The sequence below is a fragment of the Chrysemys picta genome, chromosome 1, assembly GCF_011386835.1.
Source record: "Chrysemys picta bellii isolate R12L10 chromosome 1, ASM1138683v2, whole genome shotgun sequence".
NCBI lineage: Eukaryota > Metazoa > Chordata > Testudines > Emydidae > Chrysemys > Chrysemys picta.
In genome coordinates this window covers 56238555-56263965 of record NC_088791.1, presented here as the reverse complement: position 1 = coordinate 56263965, position 25411 = coordinate 56238555, and the positions used below count along the sequence as shown (strand labels likewise).

Sequence of the window (25411 nt, the reverse complement as noted above, 5' to 3'; positions counted from 1 at the left end):
TGACTGTGAATACAAGTCTGGAAGAGATCTTTCACTCTTCATGACAAGAGGAAGAACAGCAATGAAATGATGCATATTTCCCGCTGAAACTAATTCTGTCTGGACTTTATACTGAGTTTAACAGTAATTGTTCCAAAGCATAGCTGAAGTTCAGATAATCTCCTCTATGAAATACAGTAAGTGTTTTTTGACATTTATAATTGAACAAGATATAAAAATGATTAGGCTACACTGAAGTGTGCACTGCAATCTGCATAGAATAGATCCTGCTAAAAAATTACCTTTGACAGGTTTAGTGAATATGAGACCAGTAGCCTTCATATTAAGAAATGTCTTGGCAAAATTAACATCAAGTTTTATTGATGCTTTTATATTTCAGCACAGATCAGCACGGGTATGTGGTTTTTAAGGCCACAATCCTTCAGTCCCTACTCAGGAAAAACTCCTGCTGAAGTCAGTAGGAGTCTTGATTAGTGAGGACTGAAGGACTGAGCCCATATTAACATATTGGATGCATGATTAATGTCATGGGAAACAATAGATAACGTGTTCATGAAAATAAATTGGTAATTAATGATACAACTTTTTAATATTTTAGTTTTATTAGTCATAATTCAATAAATGATTCATGAATCATTAGGGAGCTGGCACGCCCCCTCATAGTAAAAAAAATCTAAACCTCTAATATTAATAATTTATTTTTTTATAGAGCTGGAAACGTTACTCTGTCAACGTTTTCTGATGGCCAGGAAACTGGTTCTATTAGACAGCTTCTTTTTGCACACCAGCAGGAAATAGCATATTTTTATTGGTGCTATACTAAAATTAGACTCAAGAGTTTTTAGAAGGTAACCATAATGTGATGAGCTCTCTTTCTTTCTTCCTAGTTTTAGTATAGCTAACGCCACCCTAATTTGAATGAAAACTAATTTAATAACTGGAGGAAAAGACCAATAGGGGTGTAAGATGTTGATAAATTGGAGAGGGTTCAGAGAAGAGCCAGGAGAATGATTAAAGGATTAGAAAACACGCCTTATACTAACTGAGTTCTTTGGGTCTATCTATTTAGTTTAACAAACAGAAGGTTAAGGGGTGACTTGATCATAGTCTGTATCTACATGGCAAACAAATATTTAATAATGGGCTCTTCATTCTAGCAGAGAAAAGTATAACATGATTCAATAGCTGGAAGTTAAAGCTAGACAAATTCAAATTGGAAAGAAGATGTACATTTTTAATGGTGTGATTAATTAACTATTGGAACAATTTACCAAGGATCACAGTAGATTCTCCATTACTGACCATTTTAAAATCAAGATTGGAAGTTTTTCTAAAAGATATACTCTGAACTATTTTGGGGAAGTTCTATGGCCTGTGCTGTACAGGAAGTCAGATAAGATGGTCACAAGGATCCCTTCTGACTTAGAATTTATGAATTACAAGCAGCTCCATGCTGCACATGGAATTTGTTTGACTAACTGAAGTCCAGTTTTGACAGATCAGCTATGTGGGGGAAAACTTCCAGAACTTCAAATTCATGAATCCAGCCCGATGGCAACTGTGCTTCAATGGAGACTGAACATCATGAGACTGATAATGTATAAATAAAGATAAGGACTTGTCCTTTAATAAGATATCTATTTTTGTTTTTAATTCTACTCTGTAGGGAAAGTCACCAGGAGTGTAACAAGTCCTGTGTACCCTGAGAAAGCATCACATAAATATTCCCATTTTTCAAACCTTTCCTCATAAAAGGTTTAGAAAACCTGACCTATCATTTTTGTTGTTCTCCTCCAGACTTGCTCCAGTTTGTCCACATATTTTTTATATTTAATTTGTGATCCACAATAACCCCCAAATCCTTTTCAGCAATACTACCACCTAGCCAGTTATTCCCCATTTTGTAGCTGTGCATTTGATTTCTACTTCTTAAATGGAGTACTTTGCAGTTGTCTTTATTGAATTTAATCTTGTTGATTTCAGACCAGTTCTTGAATTTATTGAGGTCCTTTCAAATTCAAATCTTGTCCTCCAAAGTGCTTGCAACCCCTCCCAGATTGTCAATTGCAAATTTTATAAGCATACTCTGCACCCCATTATCCAATGAAAAATTTTGAATACCAGACCCAGACAGACCCCTGTGGGACTCCACTAGATACGTTCTCCCAGTTTGACAGCGAACCATTGATAATTACTCTTTGAGTATGTTTTTTCCATCAGTTATGCACCCGCCTTAGAGTAATTTCATCTAGATCACATTTCTTTAATTTGCTTATGAGGATGTCATGTGAGACTGTGTCAAACATCTTACTAAAATCAAGATATATCACATCTACAGCTTCCCCTCATCCACCAGGCCAGTAACCTTGTCAAAGGAGGAAATTAGGCTGTTAGGACATGAATTGATCTTGACAAATCCATGTTGGCTATTACTAATCACCTCTAGTTGTTTACAATTTGATTGTTTAATTTTGTTCCAGTATCTTCCTAGGTATCCAAGTTAGGATAATGTTAAAGTTTAAGGACTACTAAAAGAAACATATGTAGAGTTTATAGAAGGATACAATTAACTGACTAATATCCCTGTAGTGAGGAATATTCTTACAGGAGTTCATGTTACCTTTTGAAATGACTTCCACAACTGTGCACACCAATATAGACTGACAGTCAGTAATAACCAAAGCCATGTTCTACCCAAATGATAAAGAATTTCATTGTAAGGCATGTGCCATAAATAGAGCTGAGCAAATAGTAGAAAGAATTGTCCACAAATATTCATTTGAAAGCAAAATTCAATTTGATTGTACACAAATTTTTATATGATTTATATTAACTTCCAATGAATATTCGAGCACTTGAATTATACACCTCTACCCTGAAACAACGCTGTCCTCGGGAGCCAAAAAATCTTACCGCGTTATAGGTGAAACTGCATTATATCGAACTTGCTTTGATCCGCCGGAGTACACAGCCCCCCCCAGAGCACTGCTTTAACACGTTATATCTGAATTCGGGTTATATCGGGTCACGTTATATCGGGGTAGAGGTGTATTAGTGTGAATTCGCACAAAAATGAATTTTAGATGGAATATTTGTAAAAAGTGAATTTCAGATTGTATATTTGATTCTAAATTCACCATTCATGCTTTCCTGGGTAGTTACATAAATCATCCAATCACACAAAAGATATAAAATACAATACCGCTCAATCTTTTATAACATACAAACCAAAAAGCAGAGATCTGGCTTACCTCTCTGATATCAAACCATGGTTTCCCCTCTTGTCTGCAATTGCCCTCTGCTGGCACGGTAGTTTTTGTCTCAATTCCATCTCTGGCTGCTTGAGTGATTTGATGTGGTCTAGCTCGCCAGCCAAAGGCCTTGTGACAGTGCATTGCCTTCTGTTAATGACTTCATACAAATGACTAATGCCTCCAGTTTCTAAACATCAACATGTAGTCCGCGTTATCTCAACCACCACCCGTTTACAATCCTGTGCTGCAGTTCTATTTACAACAACATATAAACATCATCCTTTTTTGCCAGAGGGAAGAGATCTGTCCACATATAAAACTCCCTTTACCCTGGTTCTGCTAGCCCCTTTGTTTCCCTCTCCCCTCTCTCACTTTCTTTCTGTCATCCAACACTTTGCATTTTCTTCCTGTGCTTTTCTACTTTTCCACTTCATGGGTTAACTAGCTCCTTAGCTCCGGGCCTCCAGTTTTCAGCCGGAATGCCCGGTCAAAAAGGGACCCTGGCAACTCCGGTCAGCACTACTGACCGGGCTGCTAGAAGTCTGGTCGGTAGCACAGTGGGCTAAAGCAGAAGCCAGCCCTGGCTCCATGTAGCTCCCAGAAGCGGCCGGCATGTCCAGTTCTTAGGCGCAAGAGTGGCCATGGGAGCTCTGCGCGCTGCCCCCACCCCGAGCACCAGCTCTGGATCTCCCATTGGCCAGGAACCACGGCCAATTGGAGCTGCGGGGGTGGCACCTACAGGCACGGGCAGTGCACAGAGCCCTCCGGCCCCTCTGCCTAGGAGACAGTCATGCTGGCCGCTTCCAGGAGCCATGCGGAGCCAGGGTAGGCAGGGAGCCTGCCTTAGCCCTATTACGCCATGGATCAGGAGCTGCCTGAGGTAAGTGCTGACTGGCCAGAGCCCGCACCTCAAAACCTCTCCTGCACCCCAACCCCCTGCCCCAGTCCTGAACCCCCTCCTACACCCAAACTCCTCCTGGAACCCACAGCCCGCACCCCCTCCTGCACCTCAACCCTCTGCCCCAGCCCTGAGCCCCCTCCTGCACCCAAACTCCCGCCCGTAGCCCACACCCTGCACAACCCCCTGTCCCAGCCCTGAGTTCCCTCCTGCACCCCAAACCCCTCATCCCCGGCCCCACCTCAGAGCCTGCACCCCTAGCTGGAGCCCAGCTCACCCCCTTTCACACCCCAACCCCCTGGCCCAGTCCGGTGAAAATGAGTGAGTGAGTGAGGGTGAGCGAGTGACAGGGAAGAGGGATGGAGTGAGCAGGGGGTGGGGCCTTGGAGTAGGATTGGGGCATGGGGTGTTCCGTTTTGTGCGATTAGAAAGTTGGCAACCCTATACCTCCACCCAGCTCAGGCATCCCTCAGTTGGGTCCTTCTCTGGGGACACTAATTGGATTTATAGCAGGGGGGTTACAAAAGGATTTCCATCCTCTCTGGAAACTCTGCTTTGGGACCCCTAAATATGAGCATGTGCACACTCCAAGCCTCAAGCACTTCACTTGCTTCAAGCCATTTCCTTCTCCTGCTTTCTCCTCACATTTAAATCTCCCCTCCCCGCCCCTGGGTTGTCCAGTGCTCACACGCAGTCCTTTACCCAAGCAAATTCTTACTCCTTCCTCAGTTCCTTCTTCTCTTGCCTGTCTCTAGGCCTGACCTCTTCATCCACACAGCTCCTGGTAGACAGCTTCCCCAGCTCTTTTAGTGGTGAGCCCCTCACCAGATATTTCCCAGATCCCAGTCCCTGGTCTCTCTCAAATTGAGACAAGCAAATCCTGCCCCAATTCCTACAGGCCTTGCTGTCAGTCATTTGCTCCCTTCAGGAACTACAGCGTTCCACTGGTTTTAGGATGAACCCAGGACATGGCTATGGCTAAACTGCACCCTCCCACTGCACAAGGATACTATCCAGAAGGTATCCTGAAACTCATGAGCATCACCTGAATAAGATAAAAACAGACTTTGAAAGTTGACTGACTGAAGAAAGCATTTTAAACTACACGTTTTATTCAACTAAATACGCTGCAAGTTATTCACACAACTTTATTTCCTATCTTTCCAACCCCAGTCTTGATAAAGTACAATCACATGGAGATTTCCTACTGAAAAGTCACAGACAGAAGAGTGATATGCTTAGGCCAGCCATTGTGCCGGTCCTGTTTCCATTACATTGCTCTAGATGATGCACCTACTGCTGCGTTATGAGTTTAGAACAGGAAATCAAGGATCAGAACTCATCTTGACAAGCAGTTCTTCTTCAAAGAAGAAAAATTGTTGGAAATGCATTGTCCTATTTGCATTGTAGTTTAATCATTTTTATGATAGCATATATGGCCTGGTGCTCCTTTCAGAGCTTAGATACTTGGCAAGAGCAGTATCGAGAGATGGATTTCAAGAAAAGCAGTTTCATTGCTACATTGCTCAACGGGAAGATGCTATTGCAAATCAGACAGCTAGCCATCTTAATCTAATAATTTCTTCCAGCAATCAACTGTGGACACAGAAGTGGAGGCCCTCAAATCCTTACAAATATATTGAATATATAAATAGAAAAAATGACATTTTCCACACTCTATATTTCTGTTATTCCCTACACTTAGAATAGGAACGATCATAAATACTACAGTAAATTTAATTACTCTGGGTGCTAAATGTTAAGATTTTAATAGTACCTATTGTACTTGCAAAAGTTGTGCTGTAAATTAGATGGTTCTCAAATCTTTTGTTGCTGATTAAAATAATTTCTCTAATTTTTAGTTTAGAAGAGGGCTGGCTAGCTGGATATGTCTGCTAATAGTGCACTAAAATGTCCTATGGATGTGTAATGCTCTCTATCTTCATTGACAATGAAGATACTACTAGCCACCTTGACTGCAGAGATGGGCTGTCATGCAACAGTTGATGCACCATGGGATAGGAGACACAGCATTAGTGGCTGACAAGAGCACCCACAATCAAGAATATAGTAATCTTTATTAATGATGGGATGAATTGCACCCTCAGCAAGTTCGCAAAGACACTAAGCTGGGGGGAGTGGTAGATATGCTGGAGGGTAGAGATAGGGTCCAGAGTGACCTAGACAAATTGGAGGATTGGGCCAAAAGAAATCTGATGAGGTTCAACAAGGACAAGTGCAGAGTCCTGCACTTAGGAAGGAAGACTCCCATGCACTGCTACAGGCTGGAGACTGACTGGCTAAGCAACAATTCTGCAGAAAAGGACCTGGGGATTACAGTGGATGGGAAGCTGGATAGGAGTCAGCGATGTGCCCTTGTTGCCAAGAAGGCCATATTGGACTGTATTAGTAGGAGCATTGCCAGCAATTCGAGGGACATGATTATTCCCATCTATTCAGCACTGGTGAGGCCATACCTGGAGTATTGTGTCCAGTTTTGGAGCCCCACTACAAAAGGGATGTGGACAAATTGGAGAGAGTCCGGCAGAGGGCAACAAAAATGATTAGGAGGCTGGGGCACATGATTTATGAGGAGAGGCTGAGGGAACCAGGGTTATTTAGTTTGCAGAAGAGAAGAGTGAGGGAGGATTTGATAGCAGCCTTCAACTACCTGAAGGGGGGTTCCAAAGAGGATGGAGCTAGACTGTTCTCAGTTGTAGCAGATGACAGAACGAGAAGCAATGGTCTCAAGTTGCAGTGGGGGAGGTCTAGGTTGGATATTAGGAAACACTATTTCACTAGGAGGGTGGTGAAGCACTGGAATGGGTAACCTAGGGAGGTGGTGGAATCTCCATCCTTAGAAGTTTTTAAGGTCAGGCTTGACAAAGCCCTGGCTGGGATGATTTAGTTGGTGTTGGTCCTGCTTTGAGCAGTGGATTGGACTAGATGACTTCCTGAGGTCTCTTCCAACCCTAATATTCTATGATTCTAAGTGTGACTGCTATATACGTACAGTGAATTGATTAGATTACAAGGGGAATGAGTTGTTAATCTCAGACAATTCCTTCCTGGACATTTGTCCAAATATTAAAAACATTATTGCAGTCATATAGGCTGCGACCTGAAAATAACTATGCACATGCTTAGCTTTACTCATGTGGGGAGTCCCATTGACATCTATAAGACAACTCATGTAAACTGTGTTTGATGGATCAGGGCCTAAATGACAACAATCATAAATGTCTCAACTGGTGTTAATCTGAATGGTTCCATTCAAGCCAATTTACACTACTTGAGGATCTGGACCACAGTGCTTTTAGTACATGGACATGTCTAGTAAGGGACAGGATGAGATCAAACTCATGTCTCTTATAGTCTAATCCAGTGGTTCTCAACCAGGGGTATGTGTAGGGGGGTACATCAACTCAACTAGATATTGGCCTAGTTTTACAACAGGCTACATAAAAAGTGCTAGTGAAGTCAGTACAAACTACAATTTCATACAGACAATGACTTTACACTGCTCTATATACTATACACTGAAATGTAAGTAGAACATTTGTATTCCAATCAATTTTATTTTATAATTATATGTTAAAAATGAGAAAGTATGCAATTTCAGTAATAGTGTTCTCTGACACTTTTGCATTTTTGTTTGATTTTTTGTAAGTAGTTTTTAAGCGAGATAAAGCTTTATGTATGCAAGACAAATCAGACTCTTGAAAGGGGTACAGTACACTGGAAACATTAAGAACCACTTGTCTAATCAATCCACTATACGTATAGCAACCATTAGAGCCCATGTTTACCACTACAATGCTCTCTATTCTACCTCACAATGTTGACTTCAGTGGGACTACTCATGAAGATTAAGCTAAGCATGTGCATTAGAATTTTTATGCTAGAGGCATTGATGATTGGCAGGCTGTCCAAGAGAGACCAAGTACTGAAACAGCAAAGGATTTTGCAAGTCGGACTGAGGCTACGTATGGAAATTTGCACAGGTTCAGGCCACTACAAAAATTCACTAAATTTAAAAAAAAAAATCAAATATTTAATTTTTTTATTATTGCCACAAAGCTCAGAATATAAACGCACAAAACCTTAGCATTCTACAGCAGTCTGGTTTTTATATTTTCCTTTTTCTGCCCCATAAAAGTCTGCACTATAAAGAAAAAAATGGTGGCATGTACTTAACATTAGACAGTTTCAGTCTTTGGATCTATATTAATCCTTCAAGTTTCTCTCGCAGTTTGTGATGTCATCCAGATTTTACTCGACCATCTACCCTTTCCCATATGTTCCTAGAAGGAAATGTTCACGAATTCAGGAACACTGCAAGACATATGATATTCAACAATAAGAAACATTTTCAAAAGACCCAAAAGAAAAAAATTAATGAAAATTCTAGCTGGCTTCCAGCTTTATTTGTTCATACAAAATATGTAAACATCATTAATTCAAAGCTTTTAGTTATGGGAAGAAACTTTTTTTGGTGATTTATTTTCTCTGAATCAGAGATTTCACTGTGGATTTTTATATGCCTTATGATTACTTAAATGTAAGTGTTTTATTTATCTTGAACATTGCACTCCATTTATAAGGATTTTTACGCTTTATGCAGACCAACATCCTCATGGTTCTACAGACAAGTCTTGTTTTTTTGATGTTCAATAAATGTAGAAGCATGTGTGATATGCAGTGGGTGCCTGTATGAATTATATTACATCAGGTTATGTATATATCAAATAACATGATGTAATTATTTGAAACAGAATGTGATATTCATGGCCCATCAGCTAGAAGACTGCAAATGATGTACAGGTAATTGTCTGAACACAATATAATGGTTCCCAGATATTTTTCCTATGGACTGTTCAAGAGTAAAGCTAAATATTCTGCAGCTGACCTTGCTGATTCCTCCCTTGCGACCCTGTATACAGGAAGATCCTGGAAGAATGAGAGAACAGTTTGCTACTGCAGTCAGAGCACAGAGAGCAAAAACCTGGTCTCCAGGGGCTAGTGTGCCCATGAATCAGAAGGCGAAGGCAATAGAAAGGGAGATAGCAAAAACAGAAAAGACAAATCATGTGAATTATATGAACCAGATTTTCATTGTGAGTCAATCAAAAAATGTTCCATTAGTCTGTTTGGGCCTGTAAAACTTGGCAAAAGGGTAGTTTATTTGAATTCAACTCCGATAACCAAACTGGCAACCTTTACAACAGGAAACCACAGTTTTCTCAAAAAGTATTTGACATTATTTCTTTAAGCCCAAAATTTATAAAAACAGCCTTAGAGACTTTGCCCTATTTCTCATTGATAAACAATACTTGTAAAAAGAAGAACAGGAGGACTTGTGGCACCTTAGAGACTAACAAATTTATTAGAGCATAAGCTTTCGTGGACTACAGCCCACTTCTTCGGATGCATATAGAATGGAACATGTGCCAGCAATGCCCCTCTGCCATGTACATTGGCCAAACCGGACAGTCTCTACGCAAAAGAATTAATGGACACAAATCTGACATCAGGAATCAAAATACTCAAAAACCAGTGGGAGAACACTTTAACCTGTCTGGTCATTCAGTGACAGACCTGCGGGTGGCTATATTACAACAGAAAAACTTCAAAAACAGACTCCAACGAGAAACTGCTGAGCTAGAATTGATATGCAAACTAGACACAATCAACTCCGGTTTGAATAAGGACTGGGAATGGCTAAGCCATTACAGACATTGAATCTATCTCCCCTTGTAAGTATTCTCACACTTGTTATCTAACTGTCTGTCTGTACTGGGCTAGCTTGATTATCACTTCAAAAGTTTTTTTTTTTCTCTTAATTAATTGGCCTCTCAGAGGTGGTAAGACAACTCCCACCTGTTTATGCTCTCTGTATGTGTGTATATATATCTCCTCAATATATGTTCCATTCTATATGCATCCGAAGAAGTGGGCTGTAGTCCACGAAAGCTTATGCTCTAATAAATTTGTTAGTCTCTAAGGTGCCACAAGTCCTCCTGTTCTTCTTTTTGCGGATACAGACTAACACGGCTGCTACTCTGAATACTTGTAAACCCCACCGAATGTGATCCTACAGATAGATACAGCTAGAAATTCAATCATTGCTCGCTTTGTTTAAAAATAGAGGGGAAATGGCCGAAGCTCCCCTCTGTGTTTCTATGAGAAGGGGAGTCTGCTGAGCAGGGCCGGCTCCAGGCACCAGCCTGGCAAGCAGGGGCTTGGGGCGGCTGCTCCGGATAGAGGCGGCACATCCAGGTATTCGGCAGCAATTCGGCGGACGGTCCCTCACTCCCCCTGGGAGCGAAGGACCTCCCGCCGAATTGGTGCCGCAGATCGCGATCGCGGCTTTTTTTGGGGGGGGGGGGCTGCTTGGGGTGGCCAAAACCCTGGAGCCGGCCCTGCTGCTGAGTGTGGAAATTGCAGTTCAAGGGCTCAGTGTGGTCCACAAATCTAGCGGGAGCAGGAAGGGGCAGGGCAGAGGAGTGGGTGGTTTCCTCTGGGTTCTCCCCCTGTGCCCTGAAATACAGCTTTATGCTTTAGGGTTACCATACGTCCGGATTTTCCCGGACATGTCCGGCTTTTTGGGCTCCAAATCCCCGTCCAGGGGGAAATCCCAAAAAGCTGGACATGTCCGGGAAAATCGGGACATGCGGGGCCGGCCGTATGGGTGCTCGGGGGCCGGGCCGGCAGTGCGGTGCTGGGCCGGGGGCTCGGGGGCTGGGTCAGCGGAGCGGTGCCGGGGGCTTGGGGGCTGGGACGGGCCGGGGGCTCGGGGGCTCGGGGGCTCGGGGGCCGGGCCGGCGGCGCCGGGGGCCGGGCTGGGGGCCCGGGGGCTGGGCCGGGGGCGCCGGGGGCCGGGCCAGTGGTGCGGTGCCGGGGGCTGGGGGTGCTCGGCCGGGGGCCGGGACAGCGGTGCGGTGCCGGGGGCCGGGGGTGCTCGGCCGGGGGCCCGGGGGCCAGCACCCCAGGGCCCGAGCCGACCCAGGATGGAAACGCCGGGGGGGCCAGCCTGGGCCGCGCCTCCTCCCCCCACACCCCCCCTTACCTGCTTCAGGCTTCCCGCGAATCAAATGTTCGCGGGAAGCAGGGGAGGGAGCGGAGACTTTGGGGAAGGGGCGGAGTTAGGGCGGGGGCGTGGGCTGGGCTGGGAGCGGGGCCCTGTGGAGTGTCCTCCTTTCGGAGGCACAAAATATGGTAACCCTATACTTCCCCCTCTGTGCTGCAGAATTCCAATATGGCGGTTGCCCAGGGTGCAGTCACAGTTGGGGAAGCCTCTCCAAGCAGTGCTTAATTTGTAATGAAAGGAGTACCAGGGATCAAGCAATTTTTTTCCTTTCATAACAGACATGGCAAGCCTAGAGGTGCCAGCGCTCAGCACTGGCACAAATTAAGCACTGCCTCTAAGCATGACTTTTTAGGGTCCAATACGAGCTGGTAAGGACAATTAGAAGGGAATCCATAACTTCTTCCGAAAGGGGAACCCCCTGCCTGATAAAAGAATTAATAGGAAATGGATTTGAAACTCATGGAAGCACCTCTCCTATCTGTAGGAAACTCAAGCATAGGAGAGAGTGGAGCTGATATAAATTAATTTTGGGGACAGGCTTATTTTAATTTTGCCACTGATGTCCAAAGAGGAGCAAGGTTTTTATTCCAAAGTCCTTGGTGGTAGACCTAGTCAAAATTTGTTAGGCCATTTTTCAATGAAAAACCTTTGTTTTTCTGAAAACAAACAAAAATTTAAAAAAGCCCTATTCACTTTTCTAAATTTGTCACAATTTTTTCTCTACATTTTATCAAAAATATTTTTCCACTAACATCTCATTTTGTTTAATGTGTTTTTTTAATTTGTGTCTGATTTAAAAATGGCTTTTTAAAAATCAAATTTTAGATAAAAAATGTTTCAAACCCTGAAAAAATTCAATTTGTTTTCATTTTTCCATTAGTTCTACTTTGTGACATGCTAGGGACCTAATCCTGAGAGATGCTGAGTCCATCATTATTGCATGTGCTCAGCAACTCTCAGGATTAGGCTCACAACCACCAGCCAAGTGAACAAAAAAAAAATTGAGTGAGGATAGCTCATGCTGTTTCAATACATTTTACAGATCCAATGAAAACAGTTGTGCTTTAATGGATGACTATTAAGTTTTGTATATCTCAATTTAACTTGTATATCTCAAATTAACATTCGGGGTGATTCCAAAAGCACCTTATAGAAAAGCAATGTTCCTAAATCCCTCATGCATTTTTGAGTCTCCCCTTCATCAAATAAATTAACAAATAAATCCAGTTAAGAATTTGCAACATTAATGAACTTTCACATCAGATCCTGCCATTTTAGCTGCACTCAGAGTGAATAATGTACATGTCCATTTAATATAAAGATCCAGTTTATGGCAGGTTTCACTTATAAACTGATTTCTTTTTTGTCCAGAGGACTTACTATCTGTGCATATAAGCATGGAACTGCCTTTTCTGTTTGTTTAGATGATAATGGCTTCTTTGGGGATTATGATCCCCCCATAGCATAATGAGCAGCAAGCTATATTTGCACATCATAATATATAATCATATTTTACTTAAAACTCATTTTTGGACACATTTTTTGAAAAGTGCCATTTATTCTACATGTTTCTCTTAATAGGCCCTGCATGCAGGATTGTGGCACACCTACCTGCCTGCACAAAGGATGAGGGGGACATAACTGAGCACTGCCCCTCTAAATGGTCTGCAAGTAAACTCAGTCTAGCTCTTAATCAAGAAGAGCCTTCACAGCACGACAAATGGGAAGAATCATACTCCTGAAAAATGAAACTTTGTTAATGTCTTTTATAGTCTTACAGGGAAAGAGGGAAAAGATTTGAATTGACCTTATTTTAGTCTTCTAAGCAAACTTTTTTTAAATTCTAGCTGGCAAAAAAGTGGCAAGTTGCTTTGGGGTGGTGGTGTTGGTTTGTTTTTATAGTGGCTGCTTTCAAAAAAAGAAAGTGACCTGTTTTCTTTAAAACGTGAATTCTGTGCTTGTGAAAAGGTCTGGACTCACAGCTTTGGAAATATGGAATATCCTATTTATCCACAAAAACAAGTACAGCAGCAGTGCAAGTTTCCACACACTGCCCCTCCAACCTGTCTTATTCTGTGTCTTACACTGTATTGAAGGGACCACCCTCTTGGAGGGAAAGAACATTTCCATCTCCATTCAGCTCCAGCACATGGTCTTTCTCCCAAGACTGCCAGCAAGGATACCAGCTAGTGCTACCTGTGCTTTGGGATGATGAGGATCTCTAACAAGAAACTGTGGTCTCCAACTAATTTCACATGAGGGAAACCACCAAACAGCTGTCGGACTGAGACAATTTCTGGTTACCACCAATGTGAGCTGGATTTGAACTGGGGACCTAACAATAGAAGACTCATTAACAGTTTCATCAAGATCTCTACGGAGGATTCATGGGACATCTCGGTGCACATAAACAAACTGCTCCACGTGGCCCCCCTCTGCAGAACTCTAGAGGGGAATGAGAAGCAGATAGCAACTTTACCTTTCTTGGTTGCTTCACTACTACCACAAGTAAAAGAGTAAATCAACAGATGTGTCCTGCTACTTTGGGGGTTCCAGCCTGATAATTTCAAAGCAAACTGCATATTTACCAGAGGGTCCTTCCCCTACATCAGACTCATCCGTGCTAAACTCCCAGGACTGGCTGGACTGTGGTGGAGTCAAAAACATGTCTTGGCTTGCTGATCAGGTGGATCCCCCAGTCACCTGTCCAGTAGCGTAGCTAGGGGGGAGCAGCTGCTCCCCCTGAGCACATTCCCCAAAAGTGGCACCTTTTTAACTCACTCACAAAAAAAGGTGCCACCTGCTGCGGCGCTTTTACTCACTCGATGGCGCTTTTACTGACAGGGTGGCATTCCGGGTCTTTGGTGGCGGGCCCTTCACTAGCTTCAGGTGTCTTTGGTGGCACTGAAGGACCTGCCGCCAAAATGCCGCTGAAGCCCTGTGGAGCGAGTGAAGGTCCCGCTGCTGAGGTGCCGCCAAAGACCCAGGTGAGTACAAGCACTGCAGCAGGTGGCGCCTTTTTTTCTGATTGCTTCTCCTGGTCCCTCCATCTGGCTATGCCACTGCACCTGTCCCCATACTTCTCTTCCTCGTCTACTTCCTCGCTGTTCACAGTGGGGGCCTGTGACTCTGGCTGCTCCAAAGTACCAATAGGGTTCTTGTGGGTGGTTGAAATCTTTGCTGAGGATGGCATGCAGCCCCTTGTAAAAGTGGCAGGTCTGCAGCTCCGCACCAGATCAATTATTGGCCTCCCTGGCCTTCTGGTATACCTGCCAGAACTCTTTGGCTTTCACATTGCACAGATGTTGTTCCCTCTTGTAGCCCTTCTCCTGCATGCCTAAAGCAATCTGCTTGTAGATGTTAATGTTTCTATGGCTGGATCAGAGCTCTGCCTGCACCGCCTCTTCTTCACACAGACCCAGGAGATCCAATATCTCCTGTGTACTCTAAGCAGAAGTGTATCTGCAGCATGTAGCCAGCATAGTCAGCTGGGCAGTTGCACACAACAACGGAGAGCTGCTAGGTTTGCTGTCTAAGCTGGGCAACCAGGAAAAGGACTTTCAAAAATGTGCAGGGCTTTAAAGGAGAGAGGCAGCTTCCTGTCTACCTGACCCCTGGGTAGTAGAGTTCACAATGGTGACCAGAGCAGTCACTGAGGCATTGCGGGACATCTCCCAGAGGCCAATAACAGTTGATTTAAGTAACGCAGTGTGTACACTGACATATCGACCTAACTACATCAACTGGGACTCTAAGCTAGTCAGGAAGGTTATTAAGTTGGCATAATGAGGGAGTTATGTTGGTGGGAGAGAAATTTAAGTGTAGACATCCACAGCTAGGTTGGCATAAGCTGCCTTGTGTCAACTTACTGTAGTGTAGACCAGTCCTAAGACTGTTAATTCCCCACAGTCAGGGGAGAAACATCACCAAGTGTGAAATGCTAGTTTACCACAAGAGCGGTTGTCTTTTCCCTAGTGAAGGAAACTCTACTCTACAGACAAACAAACCATTGTGGACAAAAGACTGTTGACTGCTACCCCCACACTCTTGAAAAGGGTACGTGCACATGCCCATGTCCTATCTCAGCTTGAATGCTGGGGGAAGGGAATAAAAATACCTGTCAAGGAGAAACTGGTACTTTTATGTTGTCTGGAGTCTGAGGGGCAAAGATTCCTACACATAAGCAAAAGATCCCCAAGCTGCTTGGCTTGGGTTAGCCCTAAAGGACATAAAAGCTTGCTTATTGTAGCAGTTTCTATTGCCTTTTGAACCTAAGATTGTACCTCATTTGTGTATGTGGTTACCTGATTTAACCTTGTAAATAACTTTTTTTTCTAGTTAATAAACCTTTAGTTAGTTTGTTATCGGATTGGCTACAAGTATGGTCTTTGGTTTGGGATCTGAGGAACAACTGAGTTGGGATAAGTGACTGGTCCTTTGGGACAGGAAGTAACCTGAATATTGATAAAAAGCAACAGAGGGTCCTGTGGCACCTTTGAGACTAACAGAAGTATTGGGACCATAAGCTTTCGTGGGTAAGAACCTCACTTCTTGCATCTGAAGAAGTGAGGTTCTTACCCACGAAAGCTTATGCTCCCAATACTTCTGTTAGTCTCAAAGGTGCCACAGGACCCTCTGTTGCTTTTTACAGATTCAGACTAACACGGCTACCCCTCTGATACCTGAATATTGATGTGATTTTTGCTATAAGCGACCATGTATCACGAAGTCCAGTTTGAACAGAAAGGGGACTGTCTGTGACTCCATGGTAAGACTGCTATAGTGCTTTAGGAGTTCATCCTTATTGCTGGTTTGGTGAAATCGAATAATATAACATATAACCAGTTTGGGGGATTTGCCCTGCTTCTTGACAGTTTGCCCTGAGGATGGCACTCACGATGGTGAGCTGCTCCAGAGAGCATGACACAGGAGTTTTTATTAAATTAGTTTAAGTGTACCAGCCTGTACTTTTAAACCACTGCAGTTAAGCCTGGAGATTAAGTACATGTAGATTAGGGTCTTCAACTAGGCAGAGTGAGAACCGCCTGTAACAAATCTTCTATACTTTAAATTATAAATAAATACATGCCTTTCACTAAGTAGCCTCTCTCTTCTGCAAAATAGGGGATCACAGAATCAATGGCAATTTAATTTGCTGTCTCAAAATGAAAGACATATGTGGACATAGCATCCATTAGTGAGTTCACAGAACACTTCACACATTAAAAAAATCGTCAAAAATGTTTATGTCTGAAGGAAGTTTATATATAATTTTGTTGGTAAATTCATAAACTTCTTTTCTCTATCTTCTGTGTATGGAGAATTTAAAGTTCAAATCTTACACTGGAAAAGCTGTGGAATAGCAAACATCACCAAGTTCAGTCAGTGTTCCATTCTTTCATTCCATGGGGAGTTCCTATTTCATGTGTTTTTCATTTTAAGTTCTGCTTCTTTGAATGCTATTTCCTCTCGTTTGGTTTTCACCAAGGTCAAAGAAATCTTTAGCAAATAAAAAATGTGAACATCCAGTCGTGTACTGGAAATCTGCCCATCCAGTGTCTAAACAATATCTAGCTTTAAAGTTAAGGCATTCATATAGGAGTTCTATATATGCTAACTAAAGTGCTATAGAAACCTCCATTGGGATTCTCATTCATAGTTAAATACACAGTAGACTAGCTAGCCATCAAATGTGAGAACCTTTGTCTTGACTAAGTGCTGCAGAGATCAGCAGTTTACCAGAGATTAGAATTCTGGCAGACAAGCCTCTCCTAGGCCCTCTTGATAAAACTAGTCCCAGACCTCCTCCATTGACCTATTTTATATCTGTGTCCAGGTTGCCGAGGCCCCTACTTAAGATAAAAAATTGTAGGAAACCCCCATTTATTAAAAATATTAGGATAATGTTGCAATAATATTGTATCAAAACTATAGGAACTAAGACTCCATAAGGCTCTCTCAACATCCTTTTTGCATGTCTGGTGAAAGTTACCATGGAATGAAAACTTGTGATTTAGTACTAAACCTTATTAACTGCAGCCAGGTATGCTGTTAAAACTGCATGAAAATTGAGAGAGGTACCAACTAACAGGATTTGCTACAGGTGGATATGGGATACTTTAGTGATGGAGCTCACCTGGCTCAGCAAGGACATATATGGACTTTGGAACGCAGCTTGTGTAATAATCAATAGTTAATATTTAAAATTTGGACATTTTTTGAAGCAAAGTAATCAGTGGAGTCCAGGATCAAAGCCAGAAACTTTGGACATTTTTGCCCATTGAGCTAAATGCATGAGCTAGTAAGAACACCTACTGATGATCATTGACAAGGGCTCAATCCTATAAAGACTTACACACATGCTTAACTGAGTAGTCCCATTGATTACTCATTGTGTGAAGTTCAGCATATGCATAGGTCTTTGCAGGATTGAGGCCAAAGTCACAAACCTTGCCGGAGCTGATTATTATATGATAATAAAATGAACCCAAAAAAGTCACAGAAAAGAAGAGGTAACTAAAGGTTTTACTGGGACAACAAACACAAGTAAACTATATGTTATGCAACTGCTATTCATGCAAGTAAACATTTCTTTGGAAAAGAAAAAATGATGACCATCGATTATGGACTCGGAGTCAAAAGGAAAATGTCTCAGCTATGTGTATAGGCTCATTGGAGTATGCCACATATACAGTGTCATTGGAGAGAAAGATATGCCACATATACAGTGTCATTGGAGAGAAAGAGAAAGACTGAGGTAGTATTGGAGCCTGGTGTGAAGAAGATTTAGCCATCCAAGACAGAAACTGGACAGTCTAGATAGTAGCAGCAGAACAGGAGAACGCTGGGGTATTAAGGAGAGATACAGAATGCTTCCTAGAAGATACATCCACAGATTTATCAGTATTGCTATTGCAAAGGGAAAGACTAAGATTTTATCTGGGAGGTGGATATCTATAATAAGATTTGAAGTAAAAGGTGCAGTATTGTTTTATAATCATGCACTGAGCTTATGAGATGATAACTTTTACCTACAGACAATCATACAAACACCTGAAATCTTTGAGAAATCCATTTACAGGGGCTGCCTCTACCTGAGACCAAAGTTTTCAATTGTATTTTATTCCAGGTAGTATGTAGAACAATAGCCAGGACTGACTGACGAACATGCCGATTTCATGAAAGGTGAAGATATTCAGAATTTTCCCTGTGGCTGAAGAGATGGACTTTCCAGTGACAATATTTGTACTAAATAATTATGCCAGGACCTGTTATGCAACAATTGTCCAAGATCTTCCACTTCTTTTTGGACCTGACCCTGTGAGGGGCTGGGATCATTTCCTTGCAGGAAGCACCAGAGCTGGTGTAATTGCTGCACAAGAGGTTCTTGCATAATTATTCAGGGCATATATTGGACCCTATTTACTATATACTAAGACCACTCTACATCACTTTGGCAATGTAAGAGGGCCAGGCAGTGTAAAGGAACTGTGGCATAAATGAGAATAAGATCATTGGGCCAGAGTCTCAGTTGATAGAAATAAGTGTTGCACCATTGAAATCAATGGAGTTACACAAATTTACACCAGCTGGGAATCTGTCTCTTGATATACTGAACAAGGTCCATGACAAGCACTTTGTTTAAAAATACAGAGCTTGATGAACTGCCTGGTTTTGTGCAAGCTTTCACATCCTGGCAGGAGTTTTTATGGTACCACCATATAAGTCTTATCTGTTTAAGCATCACTGAGGACACTCCTATCACTCCTGCTGCCATAGCAGTTTAGAGAGCCTCTTGTGTAATTTATTGTCTTTCATCTGCTTGCAAAAAGCAATGAAGTTTAATTGAGTTGGTGGGAGAAACTGAAGGCCCTTTTCACACTCACATGTTTTATTTTTGTTGCTGTTTGTACAGGTGCAATGGACAAGTCTCATTGGTGTATTCCTAAGGACTGGGACTTGACACATGCCACTTGAAATTTGAAATTAGACCCTCAACAGCTCATAAACAGGGAGCTGTTTAAGATTTTTTTTAAGATTGCAGATCCAAACATAAGGAGCTCCCTTTGCACACACATGCACTCAGTGTACACATGTAACTAACATTAACCTAAATTATCTTAGTGTATTGGGAGAACAGACCCTTTTAATTTATTTTCACCAAAACATTCCATTACCCCCCCCCCAAATCTGATCTTCAGAATCATCTGTCTTATTTGACAATTGAAACAAGAGGATCCAGTGTAGGTGTCAGGAAATCAGTAATCTATTAAACCAATTAGTCAAGTTAATGTTCCCAATAAACTTACAAGCAGAATATTCAGCAGTGTCTGGAAATATTAAATGACTAGAGAAAAGACAGACAAGCTTATACATTATGAAATAATGAAAATTGGAATTAGAATATCTTTGTGGGCCACTGTCTGCTGGGGCAAACTGGAGAAGCTCTGGGCTTGTCTACACTACTGCTTTAGTTGATGTAATTTACTAAGCTTGGAATGTGAAAACCCGCCCTTCCACCTCTCGTCGAGGGGAGAATGCTCTCCAGTCAACATAGTGCATCTTCACCTGTGCTGATGTAGCTGTGGTGGTGAAGAAAAGCCCCCTGTTTATTTCAATTAAACATGCCAGTTTATACCACTTAAAGACATGAATGGCCCTGGTAACTTTCATTTGTGATCAATCTCAACTGAAGAATTTGTCAAAAAATTCTTTTGGAACAGACTTTCATAAAGCACATTATTACTTTTACAGCTCTCTTACCGTCTCCTGGTTCACTGCCAAGAATATGCCATTCCATGTTAGGTCTGTTTTCTGCAACAGAGGTCTCAAGTTCTATTTTCAAAAAAATGGGGAGGGGGGTTAAGGACTCATGATCAGCAGTTATCTTACATATAACACCTTTAACCTAAAAAAAGTAGACTGATATTTGCTAAATAATTTCTCTCTTCAATAGGTTTTTCCTCCTTCCTTGAAATTACAGCAATTAACTTTTTAGTACCTTGGTGTCCTTTAAGGACACCATGGGTTGGTTAACTTCTACAGTCTGGATTCTATTCTGCATTCATTAGACATCCCAAACTCTCCCTGAAGTCAATGTTGGAATTCACCCCTGTATCAGTGCAGAGCTTGACAAAGGAATGGTGTAATAGGGTCCACTCACCCCTCATGAGCACCCCCTTGGCCAAGTGCATGTGCCTGCTCTCTCTCTCTGATTGTCCCTGCTCTGGGATAGAGCAGCGCCCCAGGGCTCCCTCCCTGGAGACAATGTCTTTGCCTTCTTGGGCTTCCTGGATATAGCTCTCCAGATGTCCCACTATAGTTCAGTTCCCCCTCTGGGGTGCCTCAATATCCAGGCCACTTGCCCCTAGTGGCTAATGGGGGTGAGGGGAACCTTGGCTGACCCACTACTCCCAGTCCCAGCCCAGGGACCCTGCAGAGAGTAGCTGTCTGCTGTGTCTCTTTAATTATATTACACAGCTTCTCTAGGGTGACCAGATGTCCTGTTTTTAAAGGGACAGTCCCATATTTAAACCCTCCTGCAGGTGTTCTGACTTTCTTAAAAAACAGGCAAATTGCCCTGTATTTTCTGTCTCATCATCAGTTCTGGTGGGTCCTGCTGCTGGCTGGATTGCTGCTCGCCAGCTGCCCACCCACTAGTGGTGAGTGGAGGGGTCCAGTGGCCGACAGTGGGTGTGGGTGTGCAAGGCTGGTGGCAGGGCAAAGATGTAGTGCGCAGGGCCAGCTGCTCCCCCTGCTGGTCCATCAGCACAGTCCCCACTGCATGCCAGCTCTTGGCGAGCAGGGGCCCACCCCTGTCCCAGCCGGTGCTGGCTGTGCACTGGGAGCCGCAGTGGCTGGTGACTGTGGGCAGGTGCCAAGTGGCAGCTAGTTACATGCAGAAGCGGCGCCAGAGTTTTTGGCACTCTAGGCGGGGGTCCTTCCGTGCTCCCGGTCGTCGTCGGTAATTCTGCGGTGGGGGGGTCCTTCCACGCTCCTGGTCTTCGGGGCACTTCGGCGGCGGGTCCTGGAGCGAGTGAAGGACCCGCTGCAGAATTGCCGCCGAAGACCCGGAGCACGGAAGGACCCCCCGCCGCCGAATTGTCGCCAAGGGTGGCAAAATGCTGCCCCCCCGCCCCCCCTCCCAAATCCTGGTGCCCTAGGCAACCGCCTAGGTCGCCTAAATGGAAGCGCCGGCTCTGGTTACGTGTCACCTCTGCTGCCCACCCATCGGCCCTTTACCTGCTTCCCCTCTTGCTGTCCTCTCCCTGCTTTGCCCCTTCACACCCCGCCCAGCCTCACTGCTCCTCTTCCATATCCCCCCCCAGCAGGCCATGTCCCACTCCCAGTGCTGTGTGGAGAACCAGCCCCTGATTGGAGTGCTGAGCTCAGCAATAGCCTGGCTGGCAGGTTCCTTCCTTCCTTACCTCTGGCTAGGCCAGCACCCCAGAAGAGCCTGAGACCCTTTGGTCTGGCCAGGAAGAGCCAAGCCCTGCATGTTCTAAAGCCCCACACAGCACTGGCATGGGGAAGCCTTTCTGCCCCTCAGCTAGTCTCTGGAATGGTGTGGGGGGAAAGCGATTTCCAGCTTCTTCATGCCCCAAACCTGCAGGCTGCACAGCAGCACCCCAGACAGAGGCTTAGCACCCTCTTCAACCCCTCCCTCCCCCCAGCCCTGGGACCATGGGGCTGCTCCATCCCCTAGGCACCCTCCTCTGCTGAGCCACCTCTCTGGCCAGATTTGCTGAAGCCCCTGGAGTCAGGTTCCCTGGTGCACAAGGCATCCTTAGGGCTTAACCCATTCCTGCCTGCACTGTAGCCAGGGGACAGAAGACAGCTGGCCAGCAGCAGTCTGGAGGTGTTAGATGCCTTTTGACACTGTGTGGGCAGGAAGGGACAAGCTGCTTCCAGCCACATGGGAGCAGTAGGGTCAGGGGAAGAGATGAGCTCTGCAAAGACACAGTTAGATAAGTTTATGGAGGGAATGGTTTAATGGTAAAACATAGTTGTCAAGGAAAACCAAGCAATGGTAGGTAAATAGCATACTGGTTAAAAGGGGTTAGGATGGAGACTCTTGCCTATATGCTCGGGGTCTTACTGATCGCCATATTTGGGGTCGGGAAGGAATTTTCCTCCAGGGCAGATTGGCTGAGCCTCTGGAGGTTTTTCGCCTTCCTCCGCAGCATGGGGCAGGGATCTCTAGCAGGAGGGTCTCTGCCGATTGAGGTCACTAATAACAGGATTGGGGACTTCAGCAGCAGAGTCCAGGGAAGGGGCGGGGACGGTTTTATGGCCTGCAGCGTGCAGGGGGTCAGACCAGATGATCATAATGGTCCCTTCTGACCTTAAAGTCTATGAATCTATGAATCAGATCAGGTCATCCCTTCCCCTCCTCCTCCTCCCCTGTGGCTGAAAGCAGCTTCCATCCCTTCCCTTCCACACAGTGCTGAAAAGCAGCTCCTGGCCACTTTCTGGTGTGAACCCTGGCATAAATCTGGGGAGGGGGGCATATGACCTTGCATGCTCCCCCACATGTTGCCTCAGGAACACACAGCACCAGGTACCAGTAGAGTTGGGTCCATCCTGGGGGCCCAGATAGGCATGAAGGGCAGAGAGCATCAGGCAGTGAGGGTCAGATCAGTCAGTCACCCCCCTGTGTGAGAGAAGTGTACATGAGTATGTGTGTGTCACCCCGCCCCATGTGAGCCCAAAATCCTTAAATATAAGAATGTAAATATAAAGAATCCAACTACACAGTATTTCTTGTTAACAAGGGCTCAGCCAACTTGCTGTTAATCTGAACATTTGTACAATTGATTGCCATCAAATTTGCTTGAATACAACTAATTTTACCAGGTGTCTCATATTCAGCATAGGGAAATATGGTCACCCTAGGCTTCTCTAATTCCCTGGCCCACTTCCCCATGGCCCCATGCCATCTTCACCCTTACCTCAGGGCCTTGTCCTAATGGAGTCCCAGTAACCAGCTCAGGGCTCCTTCTCACGCTCCCCAGCTTCTGGCAGCACTGCCCTGTCCGGGGTTCTGTAGCTTCATCAGCCAGCCACACAGCATCCCCATTCCTGCAGCTCCAGCAAGGAACTGACCTGCCTCTGGCCCTGCAGCTCTTATACTAGGTTGCTGGGTCCTGATTGGGTGTGTCCCGCACAGCCACTCTAGGCAGCTTGGAGGACCTCTCTACTGCCTTTTTGGGGGGTGGGGTGTAGGGTGACCAGACGTCCCGATTTTATCGGGACTGTCCCGATATTTCCTTGTTTGTCCCGCGTCCCGACCGACGTGCGGTCGGGACACTGGACAAACAAGGAAATGCGCCGGAGCCTGGAGCCCGGAAGTGCTCGCACCCCCCCCCGCCCCGACTCCACCCCCTCCTCCCCTGATTGGCTCCCTCCCTGAATCCCCGCCTCTTCCCTGGGCTCACCATTCCTCCTCCCTCCGCAAGCGCTGGAGGGAGGCCCAGGAGACTCAGGGGAAGCGCGGGGCCGGGGTGAGTAAGAGTCCGGCCTGGCCCAGTGCAGGCAGGACTCAGTTGGGTGGTAGGGAGAGGAGGGGGGCGGCCCGCGGGGCCAGGCGGCGGCTGTTCTCCCCCCCGGGCAGCGGGACATGGGAGCAGCCGCTGCTGCAGCTCCCACTGCCGCGGGGGAGGAAGCGGCCATGGCGCTCGGCGGCTGCGGTGCCTCCGAACCCCCCGAGCCGGGGCCTGCTACGGGGACCCAGCAGCGCGCACGCTGCGCGCGCCCAGCCCCTGGCCAGTCACATCTGGGCTGCTGCCCAGCTGGAACTATCCCGCGGCGGCCCCGGGGCGGAGGCATCGGCAGCCCAGCCCCGTTCGTTCCCCTGCGGGACGGGGGGGCTGGGGCCTGCTGCCCCCACTCTGGGGCCGCCGCGGGATAGCACCAGCTGGGCAGCAGCCCAGACGCGACTGGCCAGGGGCTGGGCGCAGCGTGCGCTCTGCTGGGTTCCCGCAGCAGGCCCCGGCTCGGGGGCTTGGAGGCGCCAGAGCCACAGCCCCCAAGCGCCATGGCCGCTTCCTCCCCCGCGGCAGTGGGAGCTGCTGCAGCGGCTGCTCCCGAGTCCCGCTGCCCAGGGGGGAGAACAACAGCCACCGCCCGGCCCCGCGGGCCGCCCCCCTCCTCTCCCAACCACCCAACTGAGTCCTGCCTGCTCGGGGCCAGGCCGGACTCTTACTCACCCCGGCCCCGCGCTCCCTCTGAGTCTCCCAGGCCTCCCTCCAGCGCTTGCGGAGGAAGGGTTTTTTTTTTTGCCCCCCCCCCCCCCCCCCCCCCGCGTCACCCCCCCCCCCCCCCCCCCCCCCGCGCGTCACGATATTTGACTTGGGTGATCTGGTCACCCTAGTGGGGTGTGGCAAGGCCACAAGGCCTCCAGCAGGGGGCCTCAGAGGGTCTGGTATACCCTGTCACAGATGGACAGCACAATCTCATACCCCAATCCTGAGGCTGCTAGCAGCTGGCTCTTCTCTCACTTGTAGCTGGCTGCCCATGGCCACTCTCAGTGCCCCCGTCATTGAGCAATAGCCAGAGTACAGGTCTGCTCAGCCAACTCCCCTCCTTTCTCCACCTTGAAGGGAAGGCTTTCTACACCAGGGACATTCCTTGCGGGGAAACCTGCTGTTTTTTTCTGATCACTTTGTATGGGTATCGCTGGCATAGCCTTTTCCTTGTCTAGACAAGAAAAATAAGTGGGTTTATAGAAAAACATGTCAGCTCACACATTTTAATTAAGTGCTGTTTAAAAACATATTAGCACTCATCACAGACAGGTTTTAAAATGTGTTAGCTGGTCACGGTCAACTTTGTGCTCTCCCCTAGTGTCAATCACGACCAGCTAACGCATTTTAAAGATGTGAAACCCATCTACAGTAGGTGCTAACACACATTCACACCGTACCTAATTAAATTGTGTTGGATAATGTTTTATTTTTAAAAAACATTTTTATGCTCTAGAGAAGTCCAAGATGACAGCATGGCAAGTGTAAATTGAGCCCCAAGAGAGTTTTTGTTGTACACGGAATGCAAGATCTGATCCTGTTGTAGGCTAGCAAGAATTCTTATAGTTAGTGCTGCATAACTTTTCCGATTAAGAATTTTAGTTGCTTATAATTTTGCCAAACTTTAATTACATTTGAGCTGAAA

The 25411-nt window shown here is 45.4% G+C and overlaps 2 long non-coding RNA genes across 2 annotated transcripts; one reads left to right on the top strand and one right to left on the bottom strand.

The window, feature by feature from the left end:
* Positions 1 to 15608, top strand: LOC135973556 (uncharacterized). Its single transcript, XR_010590462.1, has 2 exons — positions 1 to 176; positions 12824 to 15608. It is a non-coding gene; the product is annotated as an uncharacterized LOC135973556 (long non-coding RNA).
* On the bottom strand, positions 7565 to 23596 carry LOC135973555 (uncharacterized). The gene is made up of 3 exons (XR_010590460.1): positions 23194 to 23596; positions 20006 to 20077; positions 7565 to 8487 (listed from the first exon to the last, which is right to left on the bottom strand). It is a non-coding gene; the product is annotated as an uncharacterized LOC135973555 (long non-coding RNA).
* Between the last annotated feature and the right edge of the window lie 1815 nt (positions 23597 to 25411).